The sequence below is a fragment of the Prinia subflava genome, chromosome 21, assembly GCF_021018805.1.
Source record: "Prinia subflava isolate CZ2003 ecotype Zambia chromosome 21, Cam_Psub_1.2, whole genome shotgun sequence".
Taxonomy (NCBI): domain Eukaryota; kingdom Metazoa; phylum Chordata; class Aves; order Passeriformes; family Cisticolidae; genus Prinia; species Prinia subflava.
This window is the reverse complement of record NC_086267.1, coordinates 6,997,917-7,023,051: the sequence shown is the minus strand read 5'-3', so window position 1 is coordinate 7,023,051 and position 25,135 is coordinate 6,997,917. Positions and strand designations below refer to the sequence as shown.

The following is a 25,135-nucleotide window of genomic DNA, read 5'->3' as shown; positions in this document are numbered from 1 at the left end:
GATCAGTGCCTGGCTGCCTGTTGGCTTCTGGGCTCCAGCTTTCCGTGACAGCAAAAAATGTTTCCTACTCAGTCATACTTTGTTTTTCTAACTGTGTCTTGAACCTTCAGGCAAAACCCTGAAGCAAAGTATTCCTCATTCTGTGTTCCTTCCACTGGTGTTTTGGAGAAAAAGGTACTGAAATGTCATTCTTTCCACTAGATGAGCTCACAGGGCAAATGAAATGTCAGAATGGGATTTCCCTTATTTTTGCTAGATTATCTCCCCTGAAAATTACAGTAATCACTTGGGTACAAGCTTTTCAGAGGCAGAAAAAACCAGTTTCAGGAGCTCACTTCTGCATTCAGAAGTGCTTAGAAACCAGAATGTGGCAGGGCAGTGTTTGAATCCCTTTTCAGCCTGTGTGCTCTCGTTCTGTCCCTCTGGACACTGCAGATCATTTCTGTGTTCCGGGTAAACCTGAATTTGAGAACATCAGGATATTTCAAACCATTCAGCCTCTTTTGTAGTCTGGCATTTTTATCCACTCCATCCCAGGAACCAAAACCAGGGAATATATCAGTTTGTCAAATATACCCAGCAAAGTCTTAGGAATTAAAAATAGCAAAATGCAATTACAGGCTAATTGATGAATGTAATTAGATGTAGATTTGACCACAACTAGGTTCTGCAGCATTAGCAATTTAATTACAAAATGCCTTGTGATTGTAAAACTAGTAAGAAATACTTTGCTGGTAGCTCTTTCACATCCTGTTTTTCACAAAATCAGCTTTAGGAGCCATCGAATGAACAAGTGAAACATTCGAATTTGCATCAGAGCAAACCTTGTTCTGGAAACTTAATCACAGTTCGGAATTGCTTACAAAATGTAAACTTCAGGGAAGTAATGTCAGTTCTCACAGCTTTGGGCTTTGCATGCAGATTGGATTTTATCCGTATTTTATCCACCCTGTCACTGCAGCCCGGGCGTTCTCGGGGTCCTTTGGGAATGTGCAGTCCAAGCGCCGTGCCCAGGATGGGTCTCCTCCCTCATCCCCTTCCCCTCACCAGGGCAGCAGTGTCAGTCTCAGTTCTTAGCTCAGGAGCTGACCCTGCCCAGGTAATTTTGTAAAAGCTGTTTTTAAGCCCATCTTTATTGGCTTAACTAAACCCCTTGGCTTGGAACTTGGATTTCAGCACTGGTGTGGCTGAAGGCCTTGGTACGTGAGGAGGAGGAGGAGGAGGAGGAAGACTGTGTGTGTGTGGGTGCAGAACAGCCCTGGGCTGCTTTGGGGGATTATTGATCTTATTTATTACCAATATTTTGGAAAGGCCTCATGAAGGCCCTGTTGGCATCCTGGAGACTGCCAGAGGTGGGTTTGGAGCAGGCTGTGCTCGGTGTGCTGAGCTGCTGCTGCCCTGGCACAGGAGCCAGGGGCTGGGGACAGCAGGGCACAGGAGGGGACAGCAGGACACAGGAGGGGACAGCAGTGGGAGCTGGCCCGGGTGCTCACAGATGGCACAGGACACAATTGGGAGATGCTGCTCTGGCCAGGCCTGGCGTTATTGTTGGGACAGTGTCAGCAAAGGGCACAGTCCTGCTGAGCTGGGAAAGCCACTCGATCTCGTTAGCAGACACTGTGCCACCCCAAAGAGGATTACACAGCAAGAATGGTTCAGAGGGTGTCTTCCCACTGCTCTCCAAAGGAGATTGATTTGTTTGTCAGGTGTGTGAATGACAAAACACAAAACTTGGGTTATTTTCTTAATAAAATGTACACTTCATGTAACACTTCAGATGTGCTCTTCTAAATAACCTCATAATGATCTACAGGCTTGCCTTGCCTTAAGAAGATTAAGGAATTAATGTCAAATTACAGACACAACTGCAAATAGTATTTGCTGTGTTCAGTGTGCGGGAGGGGCAGACGGTTGATAAACATGAAATGCATTTTTAAATTTGTTTTTTTCCTTAGAGGAAGAATCAGAAGCGTTAGGATAATTCAATGTGAGTGTGTGGGGGGCCAGCGAGGCTGTGGTGTTGTGAGAGGCTTTGGCTGGGATGCAGGCAGGGCTGCTGAGGGTGTCAGCTCAGCTCTGTCTGCAGGTCCTGTGTGCCTGAGATCACTTCCACCGCCACTGCTCGAGCGTGCAGGGGGAGACAATGACAAAACGCCTAAGAAGATTGTCTGTGTTACATAATGCTAATGGAATTATGCTTGGATAAACACATTAATATAAGGGAGGGAGAAAATGCCCAGACTTCAGCTGTGGGAGGCATAAATGTTGCTGCTGAAAGCCACGGCATAATTTCTAGAAATGGTTTTAAGTTCAGTGTAGCTGGTTAAAAATAACACGTAATAAGTTTTCGTTTTCCGAGCTGTAAATGGCTTACCTTAATCTTTCTATTTTGGTCAAGTGAAAGGGAAATGAGGTCTGAAGAAATGCTCTTTAGCAAGGGATGTGAGAGGCACCGAGATTACTGATCTGTCAGTGGAAGTGCAGGTAATTTTTATTATGTGCAGTTTGCTCACGTTCAGAACCAGAGTAGGGCTGGGTTTACACAAAGAACGGGTTCTGCTCAAACAGGGCTGCACTATTGATCCTTCTTGAGAGGACTCTGTGTAGAGGTTTGGAGCTATCAAAGGCTCCAGGTTTGTCTTTCAGTAGATGCTGGTTTTAGTTACTGCTCTCAATTATTTTTTGATGTTCTAAGGTAAATAAACTTGTAAGGAGGCTTGAGCTTAAAACTTCCCGTTGCTTCTTGCACTGAGTGTTACAGAAGTGCAGATTCTGTGAGCAGGAGCTCTGGGAGATACCTTGGCTGCCTGTGGTGCTTCATTTTGGCCCTAAAAGCTGTGATTCTCTGCAGCAAATATCTCTGAGGAAGACAGTTTGTGATGGAAGTGTGCTGCATCCTTTTTGTACATCAGTGTTTCCGCCTGTTTGTGCTGCCAAGAATTTTGCTGACCTTTTCCAAATCTTCATTTTCCTGGCAGTCACTTTGTGTTGAAGAGACAAATTATTTTCCTCTGCCTCTTTGGCCTTATGTTGAACTTGTTTAAATATAAAAAAAAAATCACTGTTACTTTTGCCATGTACATTCTTTAAGCAAAAAGTTTACAATCAAGGAGGGAAATGGTACATTTAATGGTACATTTGCAGTTACCCTCATTTGAGGTTGAAAAGGGTCTTTTAGTCGTAGTTTGATAACTAAGTAGATTTTAATTAACTCAAATCTTGTGCCTTAAAGTCTTTCACTTACAAATAATAATTAAAAACTCCAGTTCAAGGATGGCTCCTGCAATCCATACTGGCCTGATAAAAAAATCTGGGGAACAGCAGCTTCTTTATTCCCTTTGGTGGAAGGTGCACGGGAAGTCCTGGAAAACAAAGCTTAGTCTTTATTCAGGATGAGGTGGTTAATTCTCCTCCAACTGAGAAATAGTGCCTATTTTTAATAGCTTGTACTTTCATCAGAGGTGGTGTCTAATTTTGTTACCAGCACACGGATGGGGCTTCAGGGAGAACAGAGACAAATCTACACCGGGTGTAAATTTAGAAAATGCATTTATTCCCTGAAGTGCACAAAGCGCCGCTGAGTTTCCTGATAGACAAAGGTAAAACAGCATCTGTACAAAGGTAAAACATCTGTACAAAGGTAAAACATCTGTACAAAGGTAAAACATCTGTACAAAGGTAAAATAGCACCTATACAAAGGTAAAACATCTGTACAAAGGTAAAACATCTCTGCTGTGGGAGCTGTGCAGGGCGCAGGGCTGGGACACGGAGCTGGCAGGGAAGCGGAGCTGGCTCTAGAGGGTGCTCTCAGCCAAGGCAGCGCCTCCTTCCCCTCCTCACCAGCCACTGCTGAAGGAAAACAATAAAAAATCGCTCTGCCTCCCTCCTGCCCTCTTATTGGAATCCTGAGCATTAGATCGGCCTGGAGAGTTTTTCTGGAAGATGCTGCTGAATTATTTAGCTCTGGGGGGATTCCTGCACTGTGAGCTCTAACATCCTTCTGTGTGCTCTCATGCTGATTTAAATAATTTGGATGTTTAAGTATCTTTGGAGGTCTTTATAGAGCATAACTAAAAGGATGAATGGTTCAAACTTGATGGTATTTTCTCCCTTTCTTGGACAGGAGGTGAATCACTGCGTTCTTGCCTCGATATATTAATAGAGAAAGAAGCAGTGTCTTGACCTGCTGTGATTTTTAATATCCCTTTCTAGCAGCCAGTAATAACTGGTAGTAAAACATGTAATAATAGACAAATTCCACAGTGAGATTTCACACAGGGTTTTTTCCCTGTTGGCTGTAGCTGTCCGTGTGACACTTTCATCCTTTCCTTTCATTTTCCAGTGCTGTGACCCTGCCCCAAAGCTCTTGGGAGGGAATTTCCTGGGGTGCTCCGGGCTGGGCTGCAGCACAGGGTGACTCCCAGGTCTCTAATTCAGGTAGATCTTTAATAGATTTTTCCTCTAGCATGGCAATTGTTTCCTTGATGCCAAAAAAAAAAAAAAAAAAAAAAGTCGTTTAAAGTGGGAGTTTTTGGCCAGGGAATATTTCCATCTGCGAGTGTCACGTCTGCTCAGATCTCTTGTCTCTTTGCTGGTTTTTGGCAGGGCTGTTGCATTTCTTTTCTAGTATAGAAGAAAGCCTTGAGTGCCTGGAGTTCATGGCCATTCTGGCACATTAAAAACTGGGGACTGTGATTGTTTGGGTTCCCCTTTTTTGTTCCACTCATGGTACTTTGTCTTTTTCCTGTGGAAAAAATGTAACTGTTTGCCCTGAATATGCAATTGGGTAATAGAAATCTCGTAATTTCTACCTCTGACTCGAGTGGTTATGGGGACAGTAATTGTTTCAGCCTGATGGAGATTAAAACTTGTCTCCCATGTCAGTTATTAAATGTGGAAATAGCTGCAGGGTGTGGAATAAAATATTTGATTTACAGTGCAACTCTGTGAAAGGCTGTAATGCAAGAACTGTATGGATTTGTTTGGTACAAAAGCTTCACTGAGAGGAGAAGCAGCAGCCTCTGGACCATCTCTGGCTGTGATTTCTGTTTGAGTAGGTGGGAGCCCAGCGTGGTGATTTGTGTGGTGTAATGATGGTAATTCTGAGCTGGAAGATGAGTTGTCTGTAATTCTGAGCCTCTCAGTGCTCCAGCTTCTTATCAGCAGAGTCAGCTGGAGCTGAACTGTCTGTAATTCATGGAGTTTTCCTTTTCCTGAGTTAAAGGTTAAAGTTATTACAAGCATGTGTGTGAGCTGTTGTTGGCATTGCAGAGTGCTCTGGATGCTTGCACATTATTGCTGTGGACATATTTTTCTACTTAACGTGGTGAGCAGTTGTTTAATTGGAAAAGCTGTTACTTCTCTTGATCCTGAGCATAGTGAAAATCAATGTCTTCTCTGCAGTCTGAACTAATAGGAATCAAACTCATTGAAGGATGAAAATGGTTTAATCAACAGAGAGATGTCTTAAAGGTTATTTAAAAAACAAAAGCAACCACCAAGCCCACAAACAAACCAAACAGCCCAGGCCAGGTCTGGAGCTAATGAGGGAAACATTTCCCACCTTCAGCTGCACTGAGGAAGGGAAGGGAGGAAAGTTTCCATCTGCCGTGGGTGGAGGGATATTCTTGGGAGCCATTTGATTTCAAAGGCTTTTCTTTTAAAAACCACTTGTCTGTATCTTCAGCCTTTGTATGGAGTGACAAAAATGAGGTCTAATGATGGGTTTCTTTGTAGTGGAAGCCATGAAAGGGACTTTGTCTTTTCATTGCAAGAACTGAGTCTAAGGCAATTGTCAGCCTCGTTCTTGACCTCATTTGTCCAGTGAGCTCTGCTTATTTCAGATGCATTTCCAGTACAGTTTCCTGGCTGGGTACTGGTACCCCAAAGGGGAATTTCCTTGAGGAGGGAATGCCAGCTGCATATTTCCCTGCATGTGGAGTTACACAGCCTACAGCAGATAAGTGATTTCAGTTTTCCTCCTGAAACTGGACGGTTGAAGGTAATAACTAAATGGATAGCCTGGCATGTGTTCTGTGACTGCTTAATGATGATTCTGTGAAACTGGAACAAAGTGTAACCTTTAAGTTATGTTTTTACCTCTTGGTGTGCCACCCCAGCACGTTCAGATCCTCACCAGCAAAGAGCAGATCTCGTTTCATGGGGAAGCTGAAAAAAGCCAAGCTTTAATACAAGCCTCAGGAATGGAGGGTTGATGAGCTCACGATGTGACACGCACACTTTCTTTCTGATAAAACATCAGCATGAAAATTGAGCAGTTCCTGTCACTCACCTCTCAAAACCCAGCGAGTGCTCAGGAAGGGAGGGAGCAGCGCTTGGAGCCGGGAAGGTGCTCGTGGTTTGCTCTGGGATGGCACATTGGGATCTGTCTGTGAGTTTCAGGCAATGTGTAAGGAGCTCTTTAAATGAATCTTTCTTTGATTGACCCTCTGTGCTGTGCCAGGGCTGGGGCTCAATCTGCAGGGTTCTTTCACCCCGGGTGCAGTGCCTGGCACACGGCTGGGGGTGGCAGGGAATGGCACTGGGGGTTTACAGCCTTCTGCAATTTCCAGGGAAATTCCTCTCACACATCCTTGCTGCTCGGATGCCTTGGAATGATTTGGTTGCCTAATCCTGGTGGGGGTTAAGTATTTGAAGTTTTTGCTGTTTTATCTCCGTATCACAAGAAGCTAAATAGAACACCTGTGATGCTTTTTATGTTGAATGCTTTAATAGGCCACTGAAGGAACGGTGTAAGGGAAAAACTGATGTGTTGTGGGTTTAGCCTTCCTAAAACACTGCATTTAAACGTTCCTGTAGTAGCTGCAGTACACCTGAACCCAACATGAATGGAGTTAAGACTGTTGTGTGTTTTAGTTGAGAATTTGAAGGAAGTTCAGAGTCAGAACACAGCCTTGAGAATGGGATTTTTAAACCTTCAGTGTGATTCTGTTGTTTTATGTTGAATACTGCCAGGAAAACGTGCATTGTGTTGACAAGCAGCATGAAGCTGATTTATGTTAAAATATACAGCAGGATCCTTTGCTTTTGAGAGTGTTTGCTAGGTTGGTGTAAGCCCTGCTTAACTATTGCCACCTCCTCATCTCCAGCATGAGCAACATTGTGAAGCTAATTTTGAAAAGCTTTTTTGGCTGTTAATTGGGTGATAGCAGCTATCAAAAATCTGCTGCTTCCTTTCAGTTGACTCAAAGTTCCTGTGTAGGTGGCTGCAGACTGAGTGCTGTGAGAAACACAGCCCTGCACCAGTAAATCCCTGTCTGCTGGAGAAAAAACAAATCCAAATGAGTCCAGCAAACTGCTAAAATAATAATGCTTCCTGTGGGAGTGAAGCTGTCTTGTTTGCTTGCTCTTGGAAGCTGTGGAGGGAAGGGAAGGGGGATAAACTGAGAATCTTCACATTATTCTGTGTTTTGGGGGGTTCTGGAGAGGTGTGGTGGAGCAGTGCCTGAATTAGTTCCATCCACTGAGTATCTTGTCCTGTGACTTTGGGAAGTGAAGAGTTCCTTCCTCGTGTAACTGAACTGGAGTTGTGTGGGTTCAAACTGTTGATATTTTTTCAAGATTACAGTAGAAACTTCCTGTTTTTAGAGCTTATCTCCCTGTCTGGAGGGAGAGGTTATTATAGGTACGGTCACATCCTGTGGTTGTTGTCACTTGAATAAAAAAATCTACTGAATTTTCAGAGGCCTTTGAACGTGTGTGCCTGCTCCAAAAACTGAGCTGCAGCCACAGTTCCCATCTCCTCTGTGATCTCAATAAAAGGCCGTAAATCCATTGCAAATTTTACATCTCTGTTAGTTCAAGTTCTGTGTTGAGAAAATCCCTTGGTAAAGGATCTGTCTGGCTCTGCTAGGAAGATTGCAGAGGAAGCATTTGGGAGTCATTTCCTTCAGCGTGAGTACGAGCATGCTTTATGTTATAACAGTTTAAACATTCCACAGGCCCTTGATGGAGGTATCAAATTTTCCATTCCCAGAGTTGCTTTTAGTTTAAACTGGAGGGAAGAACAGGCAAACTCCCATTGTTTTACAGCTGCTTTGATAGAGCTGAAAAAGATGCATTTGCTTAGTTCTTCCTTCCCTCCTTTGGCTTCACTCCTCCCACACACATTTAACTATTGAGAATTTTATTTTGTTTGCTTTTTTAATATTCATCTGAGAACAAAGAGCTTCTTGTTTGTTTTAATCCATTTGTTACATTTTCAAGTATGTAAATTTTTCCTTTGAAATGACTTTTTTTGACAAATATTTGGATTTTTTTTTGTTCTGTGTAAGATAATACCTTCTAAAATGAGCTGTGTGCATTCCTTTGTGTTAAATTCAAGAAGCTGCTGAACAGGTTGGTGTCTTGCCGTAAGTACCACAAAATCTGGCAGACACAGTGGATTTTGTTTTAATATTCTTGGCTTACAGTTTACCATTCTATAATCTGGAGTTTCCCAGGGCAGGGATTTTTTACAAAAACACTTTTGAATTGAAGTGTTGGTCTCTACAGAGAAGAGGAAACAAACCAGAGGAGAAGTACCAGAAAAAAGTGATTTCTTTTCCCCCCCTTCTGTCTTCCCAGAAAAAGCATTCTGTACTTCTGGCTGAATTTTGCCCTCTTTGAGGTGCAGCTGTCTTAAAACATTGCCCTAGAATTGGGTTTAAACCCTGCTGTGTCCCTTTCTCTGCCTCAGGTTTGCTTCTCCTTGGCCACAGGGGTTTGGGCTCAGGGGTTTCTGCCCTGGCAGAGTTTGGGTGTTCAGGAGGGTTTGGGGTCAGGGTTTCAGCAGGGTTTGGGGTCAGGGTGTTCAGGAGGGTTTGGGGTCGGGGTTTCAGCAGGGTTTGGGGTCAGGGTGTTCAGGAGGGTTTGGGGTCGGGGTTTCAGCAGGGTTTGGGGTCAGGGTGTTCAGGAGGGTTTGGGGTTTCTGCCCTGGCAGAGTTTGGGTGTTCAGGAGGGTTTGGGGTCAGGGTTTCAGCAGGGTTTGGGGTCAAGGTGTTCAGGAGGGTTTGGGGTTTCTGCCCTGGCAGAGTTTGGGTGTTCAGGAGGGTTTGGGGTCGGGGTTTCAGGAGGGTTTGGGGTCGGGGTTTCAGGAGGGTTTGGGGTCAGGGTGTTCAGGAGGGTTTGGGGTCAGGGTGTTCAGGAGGGTTTGGGGTCAGGGTGTTCAGGAGGGTTTGGGGTCAGGGTGTTCAGGAGGGTTTGGGGTCAGGGTTTCAGCAGGGTTTGGGGTCAGGGTTTCAGCAGGGTTTGGGGTCAGGGTTTCAGCAGGGTTTGGGGTTTCTGTCCTGGCAGAGTTGGGTGTTCAGGAGGGTTTGGGGTGTTCAGGAGGGGACAGCAGGGAGCAGGGGCTGGGCTGGCACTGCTGGGAACACTCATTTCATTGTGTGGGCACCCGGGGGTGAACTCTGCCAGGGCTGGGCTCTTTCTTGTTGGGTTGTGGTTGATTGTTTGGGGTTTTTCTGGTGTTTTTGGTTTGTTTGTTTTCCCCAACACTTCCTGAGCCGGGCCTTCCTGTAAAAGCCTGCTTTTCTCACGTGTTAGCATGTGAATTGCCTTCATCTTCACAGCTCCCTGGGGGAGCCACCGCTGCTTTTTCATTCCCACTGTGACAGAAATGCAGCGTGCATGCAGGATGCTGTGCAGAAGCAGCCCAGGGGATTTCTCCCCAGCACACAGAGAGGAGTTAAGCAGCTCCTGTATCCTTGGAGTCCCTGTCCCTGTTCTGGGGATGCTCTGCCCTGTGCCAGGGGCACTCCTGGGCTGTGTCACAGCTCCAGGGCTGAGGGGGAATCCGAGGCAGCTTTTACCTCCCAACAGGCTGTTGTACTAACAGCACTGAGGAACACAGGCTGGAGCGACCTGGGCTCTGTGTCTTTGGGAGCCTTTGGTTGGTGCTTGTGCCTGGCTGGAGGTGTGTGGTCTGCTGGGCTGGGCTGTGGGCACAGTGTGGCCGGGGGCTGGCACAGTGTGACCCTGGGGCTGGCACAGTGTGGTGGCACAGAGTGGCTCAGGGCTGGCACAGTGTGACCCTGGGGCTGGCACAGTGTGGTGGCACAGCGTGGCCCCAGGGCTGGCACAGTGTGACCCCGGGGCTGGCACAGGGGCGGTTGGTGGCAGTTGCTGGTGGCAGTTACAGAAGGGCATTGCTGCAATTCTTGCGCCCAGGGGTCGTTAAGAGAGGCTGAGGCTCCTCTGATTGTTCTGTGCTCGGGAGGGCTCTCTGTCCCCAGAGGGCTGATGTGGTGCTAGAGTTTAACAGCGACCTGTGAGGACCTAGAGCTTGGCCAGAGTCACCTGGAATATCCTGAGCACCACGTAAGTACAGAAAGGGTCACGGTTCTTGAGCATGAACATGTGGGGTGGCATTGGTAGTTGGGTTAAACAGGGGAAACCTCACCCCAGCAAAACAAAATCTAACCCAGCAAAAAAAGCCAAAGTTCTTAAGGTCTGTGAAGGGTACGGGTTCCTTTTGGGGATTTGAGAGAGGCAAGGAAATGGCTCATCCCAATTGCAGCAGTTACGCTGTAAATTAAATACTGTAAATTAAAATAAGGTGTGTAAGAAGTGCTGTGTGTGTAAATTGGTGCAGCAGAAGTGGCCGTGGCTGTTCAGCTGTGTGCAGGGCTCACAGCCCCCCAGGGATTGCAGCACCCAGTGGCCTTTGGCTGGTTCTGGGGCAGGAGCAGCACTGCCCTGAGCTTCCTCTCGCCCTGGTGTAACCACGGAGCAGGGGCTGGGCTGGGGTGCTGCAGCTCGGAGCAGGTTTCCTGTGGGTGCTCACAGATCTGCAAGTGCAGACACGGCTTCTGCTGCTGGAGTTGAAGAAATTTGTGTATAGACAGCAGTGGCTGTCTTGTCAGGAGCTGGGTATCGCTTCCTCTCGCTGTTTGTGCCAAGAAAACAGCGCATTATTTACACAGGAACAGAGCCTCACCTCTCACCTGACCAAAGGTTTTGTGTTGAGATAGAGCTGGGGTGCTTTGATGTCCAAGTGCAAACAGTCAGGAATGGGTTGCAGACACTCAGGGCTGCTGCTGGAGCAGAGGGAGGTGACCTTTCCTGCTGGCAGCCCAGGCAGCGATCTCTGCTCTGCTGAGACATCTCCAGGTGGCCCCGGGAATTCTCCAGCTCACTTTCAGTTGAAGCTGCCTCTGTGTCAGGTTTTTGTTTTACTGGAGGTACCGGGGGGGTTTTGGCTGGGGTTACACCACTGACAGAGGCTGTGATGAGGAGTGCAACTGATGACACACAAGGAAAACACTGCTGGGACAACATTAAGCTGTTAGTTTGTTCTCAAACCCTTCCTCTTCCCCCTGGCCAAGGCCAGATGCGAGGGGAGAGCTTGATTTGCGTGGAGCTCTGAGGACAGTGTTAGGTCCCTGTTTAAAAACAGGTCCAGCTTAGCAGGGGGTTGGTGTTAGACTCCCTGCTTGCCTAAGCTGGGAAGTTGGGCTGGATTGGCTTTTAGGAAACACTTGTCCTGTCCATGTCTGTGTGTTCTTAAAAGGAGTCTGAGGCTTCTTTGTGCCTGCGTGGGGGACTCGGAGTCAGGGGGAGCAGAGGGAGCTGCACCCAAGTGCTTGTGGCACCTCTTTGTCCTGAGCGCCTCTTGAAAAAACCCAGCTCCCTGCACCCATTTAATCTGTGTAATCTCATTAAGCCTGTTTACGGTTAGTTTGTGTTCCAAGTGTTTGGTACCTGGGAGAGCCGGAATTGCTCCTCTGGAGCGGTTTTTCCAGCGGGTGGAATGTTTATGAGTGCTCGATGGCTCATGCTGTCAGAAGTGGGGAATGCTGCTGATTGATGGGTCTTGTGTCTTGGAGGGATTACATCTTCATTTAATATTCCTCCAATTTGTGTGTCTGTGTTTAATATTCTTCCAATAGGGTCGGGCTCGTGCGAAGTTATGAATTATTCGCGTTTGTTATGAGTCGTGTGTCTGGAAAGCAGCACATTTTCCAGCCCTTTGAAGATACACTGTCTGTCACTTCTCAGTGCTCAATCTTTCATGAGCTGAAGTGCGTGGGTACAGGATACAAAGTGTTACAGCATTCGGGGGAAGCGCTGAAAGCCCAAAGCTGGGAGTTAACAGGTGCTTCCCAGATTTTAGCTGCGAGAAGAGAAGGTGTGCAGGGCTGGATGTGCACACGCCTTTGAGCGGTGTCAGGAGTCACTGACAGCAAGTCAAAGCCTTATTTCTTCAGATTTCCAGCTTCTGTTGTTTATTGTCATGACCTTAATGTTTCTTCAGCTAGGTGTTCTATTTAATTATGATGTTTATAGTAAATATCAGCTCCCTTGGCTGTGTGCTCAGGCCTGTAGCATGCGGAGTGCTTTGCTTGTAACTGCATCCCTTGTCTCAGTTCATTATCTGTTAATGGTACTCGACATGACAGGCTTGTTTTGATAAATGGAGCCTGCCAAGAAAGCTGGGATGGATTTTGCAGGCGCTGGAGCCGAGCTTTGTTTCATTGTGCAGCACCAGAGCACTGATGCACCCTGGACCAAACACCACAGAGTGCAGGGGGAGCACTGGGCAGCGCTTCCAACCCTGTCCATCCACAGGATCTCCACGCAAGGTCTCCTCTTCCCACTGTATTTTCCTGACCCATGTGGAAATAGATTTTGCCTGGTGTTGATGGGCTTTGTGAATGTCTAACTCACATTTCCCGCCCTTTTTCAGGCATCCAGCTTCCAGAAGGGATACAAAAAGAAATGCTGCTGTAAGTTTATAATGCTGTGGCTAGCAAAGGTGTATTTTATGACCAAGAAAAGATCTTTTAGAGCCCATTTTCAAAAGACAGGATAAAAAGTCCCTCTTGCAAAATGGAGCTTGAGGCTGTACTCCGTGCATGTTTTTTATTTTAGTCTCTGAAATGGGGGCAGATCTCCATATCTCCTAGGAAAGCCAATTAGTGAAAGTTGAGTTGTCTCTGATGTCGGTGATTGAGTGCTGTGGCTGTTCTGCTCATTCAAGGATCTCCAGAATGCTGTATACAAACAGATGGGACTTGAGATGATTTCTCTGCCATCTCCCACACTGCTGAATTCGGAAGTTGGTTTGTGTTGGATTTGCAAGACGGTGTCTGAGATTCAAGAATAGTCTCCAGTTCTGTTGCCGTCCTCAGACTGCCAGATGCTGTGCTCTGCACTGTTTGAACAACTTCCATCCTAATGGGATATAAAGAAATCCACGCATTTCGAAATCATTATTATTATCTGAGCGCATTTTTCCAATCTATACTGACTTTGGGGATTTGTGATCCAAGCTGGCTGGGTCACCTGCCCCAGAGGGATAAGGGCTTTTTGAACAAGAACCATCAAACAGGGTATTTTTCAAATGATGAAACCTGGCCTGCATTAACTTCCTGCTGGAAAGCTCTTTTGGAAGTCATTAGGAGTAAACGCTGATTTAAATAGGCTCTGGAGCAGTCAGGATCTGCAGGTGTTGGGCCACATTTGATTAGAAAAGCGAGGAGTGAGGATAAAGGCGATGTGGGCTTTGTGCTGACTCAAGGACTGAATTTCAGCTCTGGCAGGTTTGGAGCCATCACACGGCGTCTTGGTTCCACAACTTGTTTTGCACCCGGCCTGGGGAAGGCAGGCTCTGGTTCAGGAGCTGTTGGACCATGAATATTGCAGGAGTGCAGCTCTGCCTGCACCACCCTCAATTTGTATTGATCACAGCAGCCCTGCCACGGCGAGGGCGCCTTGGAATTAATCAGCTGCTCCGGCTGGGCGGGTGCTTTTAGGGAGCTATTTCTAGAAAGTACAGAAGAAATTTCAAACTTAGATCTTTGTCTGCTGAAGGACTCCACGGCTCTGGTATGAAAATGGTAGAAATGGGCATGGGTAAATAGCAGGAAGATGCACATCTACAAATAATTAGCAGCCTTTGGAAAGATGAAGTTGGCAGGCAGTACTTGAGGGTGTTACTCTAATTAACCGGGTCTGTGAACCTTAATGATTATCATTTTTTCCTATTTTTTTTTTTTTTAACTTGGCTTTGTAAAACCAGCTCGGAGGTGGTGTACTCCCATATTTATTTTATAGGTAAAATATTACTGTACGGCTAGGAAATGGATTTGCGTGGCAGGGATAAAGTGTACGTTGCCCCGAGGTAATGGATTACATAGATGGCTTGTTTTGCATGTTATTCTGCAAGGGTAATAGCAGAGCTTTGCTCTAAAATTAAGTCGGTACTAACAACTGAAAGGTCATGGTTGTGATGTTGAGGAACAACACAAGGCACTGAGAGATGAGTTACAGGTTTGTGTGGAGATGCACGGTAAGACAGATAATCATTCTTTATGAAAAACCCACTTAATTACAATTAAAAGGGACACGTTCGGCTGAGCACATGGATTTCTGCTCCTTACGAGGGGAAGGAAGGTTCTGAACAAAATGGCTCGCTAATGGAAGGCAGGCAGCCGACTCGCCGTGCCGGGTGTCTCGGGCATGGCCCCGGCCCGCACCGGCGCTGGCGGCTCCCCCCGCCCCGATCTCCTCTCCCCGCCCCTGCCCGCCGGGCGCTGCTGCGGGCCCGGCCCGCGGCCCGGGGGATGCTCGGGCGATGCTCGGGCCCCGCAGATGCCACCGCTCGCTGACCGCGCTCCGCCGGCGATCACGGGGCTCCCGGTTCCGGCGGCGCCCAGCGAGGAGGCGGAGCGGGGCCGCGGCCAGAGCCGGGGCCGCTGCGGAGCCGCCCCCGCCGCGGGAGCGCAGCGCGCCGGGGCCGGTGCGTGGGGCCGCCCGGGGGCGGCGGGCCCGGGACGCTCCGCTCCGCTCCGGCCGCAGCTGCTCGGCGGAGGGGCCTCCTTTTGTTCACCAGCTGCGCCTGCCGGCCCCGCTTCCTCCGCGCCTGCCCTTCCCGGAGCCCTCCTCCTCCTCCTCCTCTTCCTCCTCCTCCTGCCGCCGCCGCTCCTCCCGCCGGGCTCCGCCGCCGGCAGCGGGGCCGGAGCGGGGCAGGGCTCGGGGCTCGCTGGCAGCCGGAGCCGCGGTGAGTGCCCCCCGTGCCCCCCGTGCCCTCCAGACCGCGGTGAGTGCCCCCCGAGCCCCCCGTGCCCTCCAGACCGCGGTGAGTGCCCCCCGAGCCCCCCGTGCCCTCCAGACCGCGGTGAGTGCCCCCCGAGCCCCCCGTGCCCTCCAGACCGCGGTGAGTGCCCCCCGAGCCCCCCGTGCCCTCCAGACCGCGGTGAGTGCCCCCCGAGCCCCCCGTGCCCTCCAGACCGGGGTGAATGCCCCCCGAACCACGGTGAGTGTCCCCTGAGCCCCCCGTGCCCCCCGAGCCGCGGTGAGTGTCCCCCGTGCCCTCCAGACTGGGGTGAATGCCCCCCGAGCCCCCCGAGCCGCGGTGAGTGCCCCCCGTGCCCCCCGGAGCCCAGGGACTGTGGGTCTCGGTGCCTTCCAAGTTGAATTCCCACGAGGAGAATTAAGGCTGCTCTGCAAGTTGACTAATTGTTACCTGGCCAACGATAACTGCCTGGATGGTGGAAAGGCTTGGCTTAATTCTCTTTTCCGCTTTCTGGTTACTCCAGTTTTTTGGGTTTTGGTGGGTGTTTTTTTATTTTTTATTTTTTTTTCCAAGAAAAAGTTGGATCGCCTTGGTAGGTGAGGCGTGGGTAGGTTGTTATTGGCCTGGGAAGTTCAGAACGCTCTAAAGGCTGCAGGGTTGTGTGTTTTCTTTTTTTTCTTTTTCCATAACAAATGCTTTACCTCCCTGTTCTAAATATAAACAGTTCGGGTAACCGGACTGCCGTGTTTAATTCTGCTTTTTAAAAGCAAACGAGATAAGCAGATAAGGATTGCATTTTCCTTATCCTGGAAGAAAGTACTTTTTCATTGCGCTTGGTACAATGGAATGCCTTTGAAGCACTAATTGGGACAGTGTGTGGTGTAACTGTTTTAACGATGTTTAATGGTGTTTTAAGATAGTGACAGGAGACCTGCTCGGCCACTTTGTTTCCTGCGGAGGAAACCAGCTCTGCTTTGTTTTGCAATTGGGTTTAAGCTGGTCTGAGTCCATGTGGCTTTGCCCTGCATGGGGCATTGTGTGCCTGGATGGCTCCTTCCAGCCATATGGGGCTGCTTTAATTGTCGGGGAGTGCAAATGGCGCTTGACAAGGCCACTTAATTTCTTTCTTTGCTGTTTTAAACTTCACATTAATGTTGGGCATGAAGTAGAAGAAAGTGGCGGGTAGAAAGCTGGTGAAGTGTAGTTTGAGATGCTGCACAGATATGTTTCTTCTGGGAACTCAGTTCGAGTGAGCTGCATTTCCAGCCCCACAGACAGCGCTGTTCCAATGTGGAGCCGTTAATCTGCAGGCAATTAGTTCCAGACGTGCAGCCCACTGCACATTTCCCTCAGTTTTTGTTCTTGCAGGCAGTGGCGTTTTTGAATCCTTGTGCCCAGTGACTATCACCAGACAGACGCTTGAGATGCCTGACAGCAAGCTGAGAATGGTGCAGGAGCAGCATTTTAAAAGCTTTTATTTGTTTTTCCAACCCTGTAATTTGGTAGTGTTTAAACTATTTTATAAAGATCTCTGGGACCAGTGAAAGGTGGTTTTGAGTCCCGAGCACTCGAGTGCTCATTGTGCTCTGGCAGGCTGGGTGCTTGGCAGGCACTTCTCGAAATGTTATTTGATCTGGCAGCCCGATAGAATTGACTTGGATTACACAATTTTTTTCACCCCCCGGTTGCTGTTTGAAAGTGATGCATCAGCGAGTGTTGCTCGAGAGCGTATTTTAAGACCCAAACTGCGTGTATTGGCTTTAAACAGGATTCCAGAGAGAGGCAGCTCAGAATTTGTCTTGTTTTGTGGTTAGGATTTATGAATTGAGGCGAGGGCTGACGTAATCTATCCGACCACTTCCTTTGTGTGTGTTTTAGAGTTGATAGTGCTTTGTTTTGCTTAAAATAGGCAGGACTGTTTCTTGAATACTTTGCTATCTCCTTTCTGCTGTGGCCTTCAGTGTGAGCAGACAACTTGTTCCAGTTGTGTGTGATTATGTCCCTTCGAGGAAATGGTTCCTTCCTTTTGTCACTAAGGTTCAGTGAATTGCTTGTATGCTAAGTAGATGAGACTTTAATTTTAATTAACATAATGATGTGTACAGCTGTTCTGTCAGAACGCATCGCGTGTCTTCGCAATTTTACTACAGGTTGTAGAGAATCCCTTGATGTGCCTCTCAATCCCTGTTTTGCTTACTTTTGCTTGTGTAAAGGTGATAAAGATGGGGCTTTGTCTGGCGATGTGTGGTTAGCAGCTCGCTGCCAGAGAGCCTGGGTTTGATTTTTGTGTGTGGGGAAGGAAATGAGCTGTTTATCCCTGAACTAATCCTAACCCTCCTTGTCTTTTGGGTGGAGGGGGTTTATGCTACCTATTGTTCTGCTTCAGAGTATCCAGGAGAAATCTCTACATTTCTTACTGTTTAATTCTTTAATGGCTATACAGCTTTATAGAGCCGGCTGTGAGTGTGCACATGTTCATTGTTCCTTGTTCTGGGGCTTCTCCAGGAGATGTTGAGAGGTCCTGCTGGTCTGTGTGTGTTGGATTGGAAGGCACACACTGTTCGGTATTAAAACAATGCAGAGCAATATTTCTGTAACTTGTTGATCTGTGTGGCCAACAGGATATTTCACCTTAGAGCCAGGGACTGGTAAGAAAAGCAGCTGTGAGGGCAGGGTGCAGAAATAGGTGCAGGGTGTTGAGGTTGTGACGTGCTCTTTTGGCCAAGTGATTTTCAGAAGAGGGCTGTGCTGTCTTTGGAGCTTTAGGCTGGGCTCTGGCAGAGTTAGGGTTGGGGTTTGTGTCCGAAGGCCAGAACTCAAACCACTACCCCAGGCAAGCTTTGGAATAAATACTATTTTTGTCCGCTGCCCTGGGTTAGAAGGTGCTGGCTGGGGCTGCTGGGGTCCCTGGCTGGTGGCTGTGTCACTCTGGCCGGTGGCCACTGCTAGCCCAGAGTGTCCAAACCTGCGTGGAGCTGGGCTTTGAGCTGCTGCTGGTGCCAGCAGGTGCAGCTCAACACGTCCCAGTTGTGCTGTGCGGGGCTGCAGCTGTGCAGGGCCGCAGCAGGAGGTGCAGGGATACAGTGGGATATGCAGGGACGTGCAGGGATGCAGCGGGGCATGGGAGGATGTGCAGGGCTGCAGCAGGAGGTGCAGGGACGTGCAGGGATGCAGCGGGGCATGGGAGGATGTGCAGGGCTGCAGCAGGAGGTGCAGGGCTGCAGCAGGAGGTGCAAGGATGCAGTAGGATGTGCAGGGACATGCAGGGATGCAGGGGGGTGTGCAGGGCTGCAGCAGGAGGTGCAGGGATGCAGTAGGATGTGCAGGGACATGCAGGGATGCAGGGGGGTGTGCAGGGATGCAGCAGGAGGTGCAAGGACGCAGTAGGATGTGCAGGGACATGCAGGGATGCAGGGGGGTGTGCAGGGCTGCAGCAGCTCAGGAGCTGAGCTCGGAGCTGGCTCTCAGGGTGCTGTGCTTGGGGCCTTGGCTCTCCTTAGCCCGGAGTGCGGAGCTGTGCAGGAGCAGCAGCGTTCTGCAGGCGCTGCAGCAGGAGCTGGTGCAGCCTGTGCTGCTGGGGGCAGTGCTGGGGCTGCAGTGCAGCTCTCACTGCTCTTTGGGTGGCTCAGCCTGGGGCAGGGGCAGCGAGCTGCACATCAGCTTTATTCGTTTTTGAGAGCTGTGTTGTTTTGGCCAAGATACCTATTCCTGCTTTAAAGTAACTTTTGTTTTCGCTTGAACCTCGTTTATTTAAAGTGCCAGTCTCAGTAAGTGACACATAAGAGCACTGAGTAGTTTTATTTTGCGTTTTAAAGGTAAATAAAATGAGAAATGCTTTCTAAACCACCGTAGTCCTGAGCAGCAGCACCCTGATGCTCTGCTGGGAGTGGGTATAAAGGCTCAGTGCAGTGGGGAGAGCTTTACCTGGAGTCATCACCAGCCCCTAACAGGCAGATTAATGTGCAAATCTTTATTAATATGTAAAAAATGTCAGGAGGGGCACTGGGGAAAGAGGGCTGTGTCAGGGGAGCTGACATCATTCAGGCTCGTGTCAACTGGACCTTGCTTAGCCTTGCTCCTTGTTTGGCTGAGTCTCCAGTATTTCAGAACACAGGACAAATTATTACTAAAGGCTGGAAAAACCTTTAATGATGTAACACTCCCAGATAAATAAAGAGGACCCATAAAATACACGCTATCAGACACCTTCATGAAAAATAATGTCAGGCATCTCCAAATGAATCAGAGGGAAATCTGGTTTTTATGCTTCAGCTTTCTCAGCAGAAGTGAAACTCTTTCCAGAAGAGTGGACAAAAATTGTATTTATTCCAGAGTTTGCCTGGGGTAGTGGTTTGAGTTCTGACCTTTGGATACCAAGTGAGAACAAACAGTGTTGGAAAATGTAAATTATTAAAACAAGCTGGCCTTCCCAAGGAAACATTTGTGTCAAGTTTATCCAAGAAAAGGGCTTGGTAATTGGATAAATGTTTTACTAGTGGAATAGATAGTATTTGTGATGTGTAGATTTTCTCATAATGTTTTTTTGTGTGATTGGTATGTTTGGAATTCAGGCATTTTCTAATGTTAGCAGAAGTACAGAAGAAGTGGAGGCTGTAAATTCAGCATTAACGATGTAGCTGTGCTCTTCTCTTGGGAAGGAACGGCAAATTTTGAAAGAAAACTTGGCTTAATTAGTCTTCTGTGAATGGATATCACTTTCATTTTCATAAGATGACAATACAGTGTGAAATAACAAATCTGGAATGTGTTAGTATTGGGGCCTAAAAGTTTTGATGCTTGCAGGTTTTTCATTCCTTATTTTTCCCTTTTTTAAATGAGCTGAGTGTAAAAAGCTGTGATTAGGTAAACCTTTTACTGAAAGCAACCACTTTTGGTGTGGATAATTGCTGCTTCTGTAGCACCAATTTTGCTCATGAAATATATTTTGTCTTAAATGCTGATTTGAATTTTCTTGAGACTAGCAAGAAAAAATGCCTTGGTTTTGGCAATGTTTCCTTTGTGAATTCGCTTATTTGTAGAGATGGAAATGACTTGCTTTTTGAAATAAAACTGAAGTTTTGCTGGAAGCAGTAAGTGTTCCAGCAGCATCTGCAGTCTGAGGTGTTGTGCCCTGACTATGGGAAGTTCTTGCCCACAGCAGGTTTTTTTAAGGCAGGCACAGAGTGAGCCTGGGAGCTCAGTCAGTTGTGGTTTTTGCTGCTGAGAACTTTCCTGATTTGCTCAGTGCCTGATGAGCACAAGCAGCCCCAGTGAGCTCAGAGTCAGTGTGGAAATGACTGAGCCATGAGATGAGTCAATACAATTCAAGCACTTAAGGTTGGGGACTTTTTTTCCCGAGTTTGACATAGTAACAGATCCCTACAGAATTTATCCTTCCAAGCAGTCAAAACACACTGTATTTGCTCCATTTCCTATTGAAATATAACAAAGAAGCCAAAAATCAGATTTCCATTTCCTGGTAATAAAGCTATTCCTTCGAGATTAGAGCTGGGGATGGATTTTTTATATATATATGGCAGTTCCTGCTTAATAATTGAATGTTCTTTGGTGTCTTGTGTGCTGATGTGTGAGACAGAGCTCATTTTCCCTGGGTGTTTAACATCAGACTGCTCTAACTGGCTTAAAATTGGAGCCTCAGCCTGGGCTTGTAGTTAAAACTGGTATTAAAGAGTTAAGAGCAGCCCAAGGTTATCAGATTGTTGAGAAAGCAATTGCCCTTTCGTAGTGCAATAAAGTAATTATGACTAGTGTATGAAAATGGGGCGCAGGCTGTTTGAACATTCTGCTGCCTTTCCCGGGAATTGCAGTGGCCCCTTTGTGTTGATCTCATCATTTGCACATGCAGAGCATGTTCGGTATTTGCCACTTGCAGCTGGAAATGCTGAGCAGCATCTAAACCCAAATGATGCCATCTGTTTGTGTGGGGTTTCGGGGAGGATTTTCAGATCTTGACATTATTTCACCTTGGGTCTGTTCTCTTTGCACTGGAACGAATCAGTGAGAGGGGGAAGTGTGTTCTGGGTTAAACTGAAGGGGTGGAGGAGCTGCAGCTGAGCAGGGCTCCCACAGCTTCATCTCTTGCTGTTTCTGGGCTGCCCTGGCATGAGCAAAGGTGGTGTTTGGCAAAAAGCAGTCGTGATGCTCAGTTTGTGATTGAGTGGCACGAGACCAAATGCTCCCGTGAAGTTTTTAAGACTAAAAAAAATATAAAGTTTTAGTCTTTGTGCAAAGATGAGATCTGTGGTTTGAATTATTGTGCTTTGTGGCTACGATAATGTGAAAAATAAACCTAGCTGTGATTTTTAAATCAAACCAGGCCTGATTTACCTTGGGCTTGGTAGTTCCACTGGAATTTATGAGGGTTGGGACCTCGTGTGCCGTGTCAGGTTTGTCCACTGGTACCTGGAGCCAGAGGCTGTGTTTGCCCTAGGAAGATGTACAACCTCCGTGGAGCTGGTAAAAGCAGTTCCTGTGGATTTCTAGAGCATGGAGTCAGCAATATAAATGGGAATGCAGCTAAACATGTACATGCTGAACTTTAGACTTCGGCTTTTTTTAACAAACGCTGCTGTATAAAGTTCTGTTTTGGCACAAAACTTGATTGAATCCATGCTTTTGGCTGGGTTCTTCTCTTCTGAGGGCTTGCTGTGGCATCTGAGATGCCAAAGGTAAATATAACTCTTGTTCTCTTCACTCGTGGGGGAGTTCACAGTGGTTTAGGATTTCAGGAGCATGACAGAGTTCCTGACAGGGAGATCTTTGCTCCGTGCACATCTCAGCTGAAGTGCAGGGAGTGCTGAGGATGAATTATAAGCACTGTGTGTCAGGTTAATAAAATTCTGAGGGCTTTTTCTGCTCTGTGGAACCCTCACTGGGATGTGCAGCGTGGAGCTGCTGTGGCTCTCAGGGGAGAGCCCTTGCATGGGAGTTTAAAGTGTTCTGCCTGTTCTTGGGCAGATAAACAAGTGCTTCAGCCCTGGAGAGGTGAGGAATGAAATAAATAATAGAAACATCCTCGTGGTTATCTTCAGGAGACGGTTGAAACTTTTCCTGCCTCTTCCAGCCTGAATGGTGCTTGTGACAGCTTCAGTTTATTTTTGTTTTGAAGCATAATATGTGAGGAAGATAGTGGTTATGTTAGGGTTTTTTTGGTCTAGGTTTATATAGGGATTTTTTTCTTAGAACTCTTGCTGTGGTTTTTGCTTTGTTTGGGGTTTTTGCTTTGATGTGTTGTTTTCTGGAGGTTTTGGTTTGGTGGGGTTTTTGCCCCCTCTCCAAAAAGGCTGTTATGAGAGGTTGTTTTTTAAACTCTGAGCAGCCTGTGTGGAGTTATCCCTGACTGGGAAGCAATGGACAAAGAAATAATACACACAGCACTATGGGAAATAATGGAAAAAGTTTCTCATTTGGCTGCTGGGCTGAGAGCTTGAGAAAATACCCTTCTAAGAGTTTCTTTTTTCTTGGTCTTATTGATACCATTAGACACTAAAACACTCTACGTTAGTTTTTATTTCATGTTTTGAACAAAAAAATAGTACATAACTTTGAAAACAGTTTTGAAATGTCACTTCTAGCAAAGTTCATTCTGATTCAAAGGCCAGATCAGCATATGTGAGAAGCAGTCAGCAAGTAATAAATCTCAGCATTGCTGTGTGTGTTATCTCAGGGGAGAGGCTGGAGGACGGCAGGAGAAAACAGCCTAATCCCTCAAGTGCTGGCTGGATTTAATTAGGTCCCAGTTGCTTGGGCAACTGGCACCTAGTGAATTTTCCTGTGTAGTATTTTGAAAGTAGCTCTTAAGTCAGCTCCTGATTAGGTTAGTGTTTCAGAAAACACTGCCTGACAGGGCATCCTTCTCACTCCTGCTTGTTCAGCTGCTGAATGCTCACGTGCACTAAATGATGGAAACTTCACAGTCAAGAGTCTTCAAAGCTGAGCTTTTACAAGGAAAACTTCAGTGCATCAGATCCCTAATAAATCATGTAATTTGTTTTGCTGTCTTTGGTTGCTGAGGGATCACAGGTTTTCATTTGAAAGAACACGGAGATTGGTAGCCCCAGTTTGTTATTGTGGGAATAAAGAAGGGAATAAAGACTCTGCTTGGTCAGAGATGGATCAAACACTGCCCTGAACAGTTTATGGTGCTCTGCTTAGGCTGGTGTCTCGTCCACTATAGACTGCAGGTTGCTTTATTAAACATTTAATGTTGTTTCAGAGCTTTAGTGGTGTCTAACCTTAAAGCTTCACCTTGAAAATAGAGCCAGGAGTTTTATATTGCTTCATTTCAGGAAAACAGCCTCCATTTGGAAGGTGTTCTCAGTATGGTTACAAGGCTTGTGTGCTCTTCATTTGCATATCATGGAATATTAGCATGTCGTTACGAAAACTGGGAAGGTTTTCCTCTTTTTTTAAATTTTATTTCATGTGTCCAAGGCCACAAACCCGAACTGCTGCCACAGGACCTCAGCCCTGTCCTGGATTCTGCTGGTGGCAGGCGATGAGGTGTGGTGGGAGCACAGCGTGAGGGAGGCCACCACATTTCATCTGTAGCTTAGGGGTTATTTGCATTGGTTATTCTGTGCTTAATGGCTTAAGGTCTGACTCTGCAGCCTGTTTCAGCAGCTTACAAGATCAGACCCAAACGCAGGGATCCAGCTCGTGCTGCCACAGCAGATCCTGCCTGAGTCTCACTCGAGTTCAGAGCCCTGCCAGCAGAAATGATATTAATGTCTGAAGCGTGACCACAGCCACAAGTTATTTCATGCAGTGTTAAAGTATTTCCTCTCAGTGTAGATGAGAAGCAGATTAATCACTCGGAGCGTTTTTTAATATTTTTTCCCTTTTCTCATGGAAGATTGGGCCAGTGGTGAAGCCCCTTCCAAGTGGGCTCATTAGCAGAGGGTAGCTGGGAGTGATGGGGCCACTCCTGTCGCAGAGCCTTTGCTGTTTGAACATTATTTTACAGGGCTGGAACACCAAATGTGTGACAGCTGGTCCTTTTTAAAAAATAGTGCTTAAAATCTCCTCAGGAACTCAGTTGTCGCCCAGGAGCAGTGATGTGGCTGCAAAGAAGGTGAATTTGTCAGGTGTCTTTGAAACTATGTTCTTTTTTTTAGAAGGAACCTCTGTGACTTCCAGAAAAGCGAACCAGGCTTGAGGGAGAAAGCCTGTGGAGTGAGAAGCCATTGGATGGGCACGGATAAATGTGTGTGTGCAGTTCGGGGCTGGGCAGCGAGGGGGTTCTGGTTCACCTCGGGCACTGCGATGTGTGAGATGCAGCTCCGGGGTGAAAATATGTTGGAAGTCAGAGGCGGACATTGACAGCTTTGGTTTCTCTCACTTAAGGTCATGCAGGAGCTCATATGATCCCTTGAAACGCAGACCCTCTTTGCAAATACCTTTTAACACGTGTTTGGAGCCCTTCAGCAGGAGCAGGAGGGATAACCAGCCCTGGTGTGGGGCTGCTGCACACAAACTTCTTTTTGAGCCCTTTGTCTCACAGCTCTGTGCTCGTTCTTTCTCGCACAGGATTGTGTCTGTTTGCTTTCCACATCATTTTCCTGCTGCCTCGTGGCAGAACCTGCTCGTGCAGCCGGAGATTAAAGATCGAAGGTCACCCTTGCACCGGCGAGGTTTTACTGCTTTAAATACCGGGTATTTATGAGTGTTTTGTGGGAGCGCAATAAAGGAAGCGAGGTGTAATTGAGTCGGTGTCGGCTGTGGGGCGGTGTGAGGCGATGAGGGGCGCTGTGAGGCGATGAGGGGCGCTGTGAGGCGATGAGGGGCGCTGTGAGGCGATGAGGGGCGCTGTGAGGCGATGAGGGGCGGTGGGAGGCGATGAGGGGCGGTGGGAGGCGATGAGGGGCGGTGGGAGGCGATGAGGGGCGCTGTGAGGCGATGAGGGGCGCTGTGAGGCGATGAGGGGCGCTGTGAGGCGATGAGGGGCGCTGTGAGGCGATGAGGGGCGCTGTGAGGGAGGGCTGGGCCCGCGCTTCACACCCGGGCGGGCGCAGTGAATGCGCTGAGGGAGCGGCGCTGTCTGCTCGGCCATTAGCCCAAACGAGCCTCTCCTCGGAGAAAAACACACCGATGGCTCG

General features: G+C 47.6%; 1 protein-coding gene across 6 annotated transcripts in view; it reads left to right on the top strand.

Annotated features, from left to right (window-relative positions):
• The window catches only part of RERE (arginine-glutamic acid dipeptide repeats), a 173,832-nt gene that overhangs the window by 21,905 nt on the left and 126,792 nt on the right, over window positions 1–25,135 (top strand). The window contains exon 1 of one of the 6 annotated variants that reach the window (XM_063417489.1): window positions 14,863–15,002. The exons of 3 other annotated variants lie outside the window; for them this stretch is intronic. The gene's annotated coding sequence lies outside the window, so the exon portion shown is untranslated. 2 more of the 6 variants (XM_063417490.1, XM_063417491.1) reach the window with 2 other exon arrangements.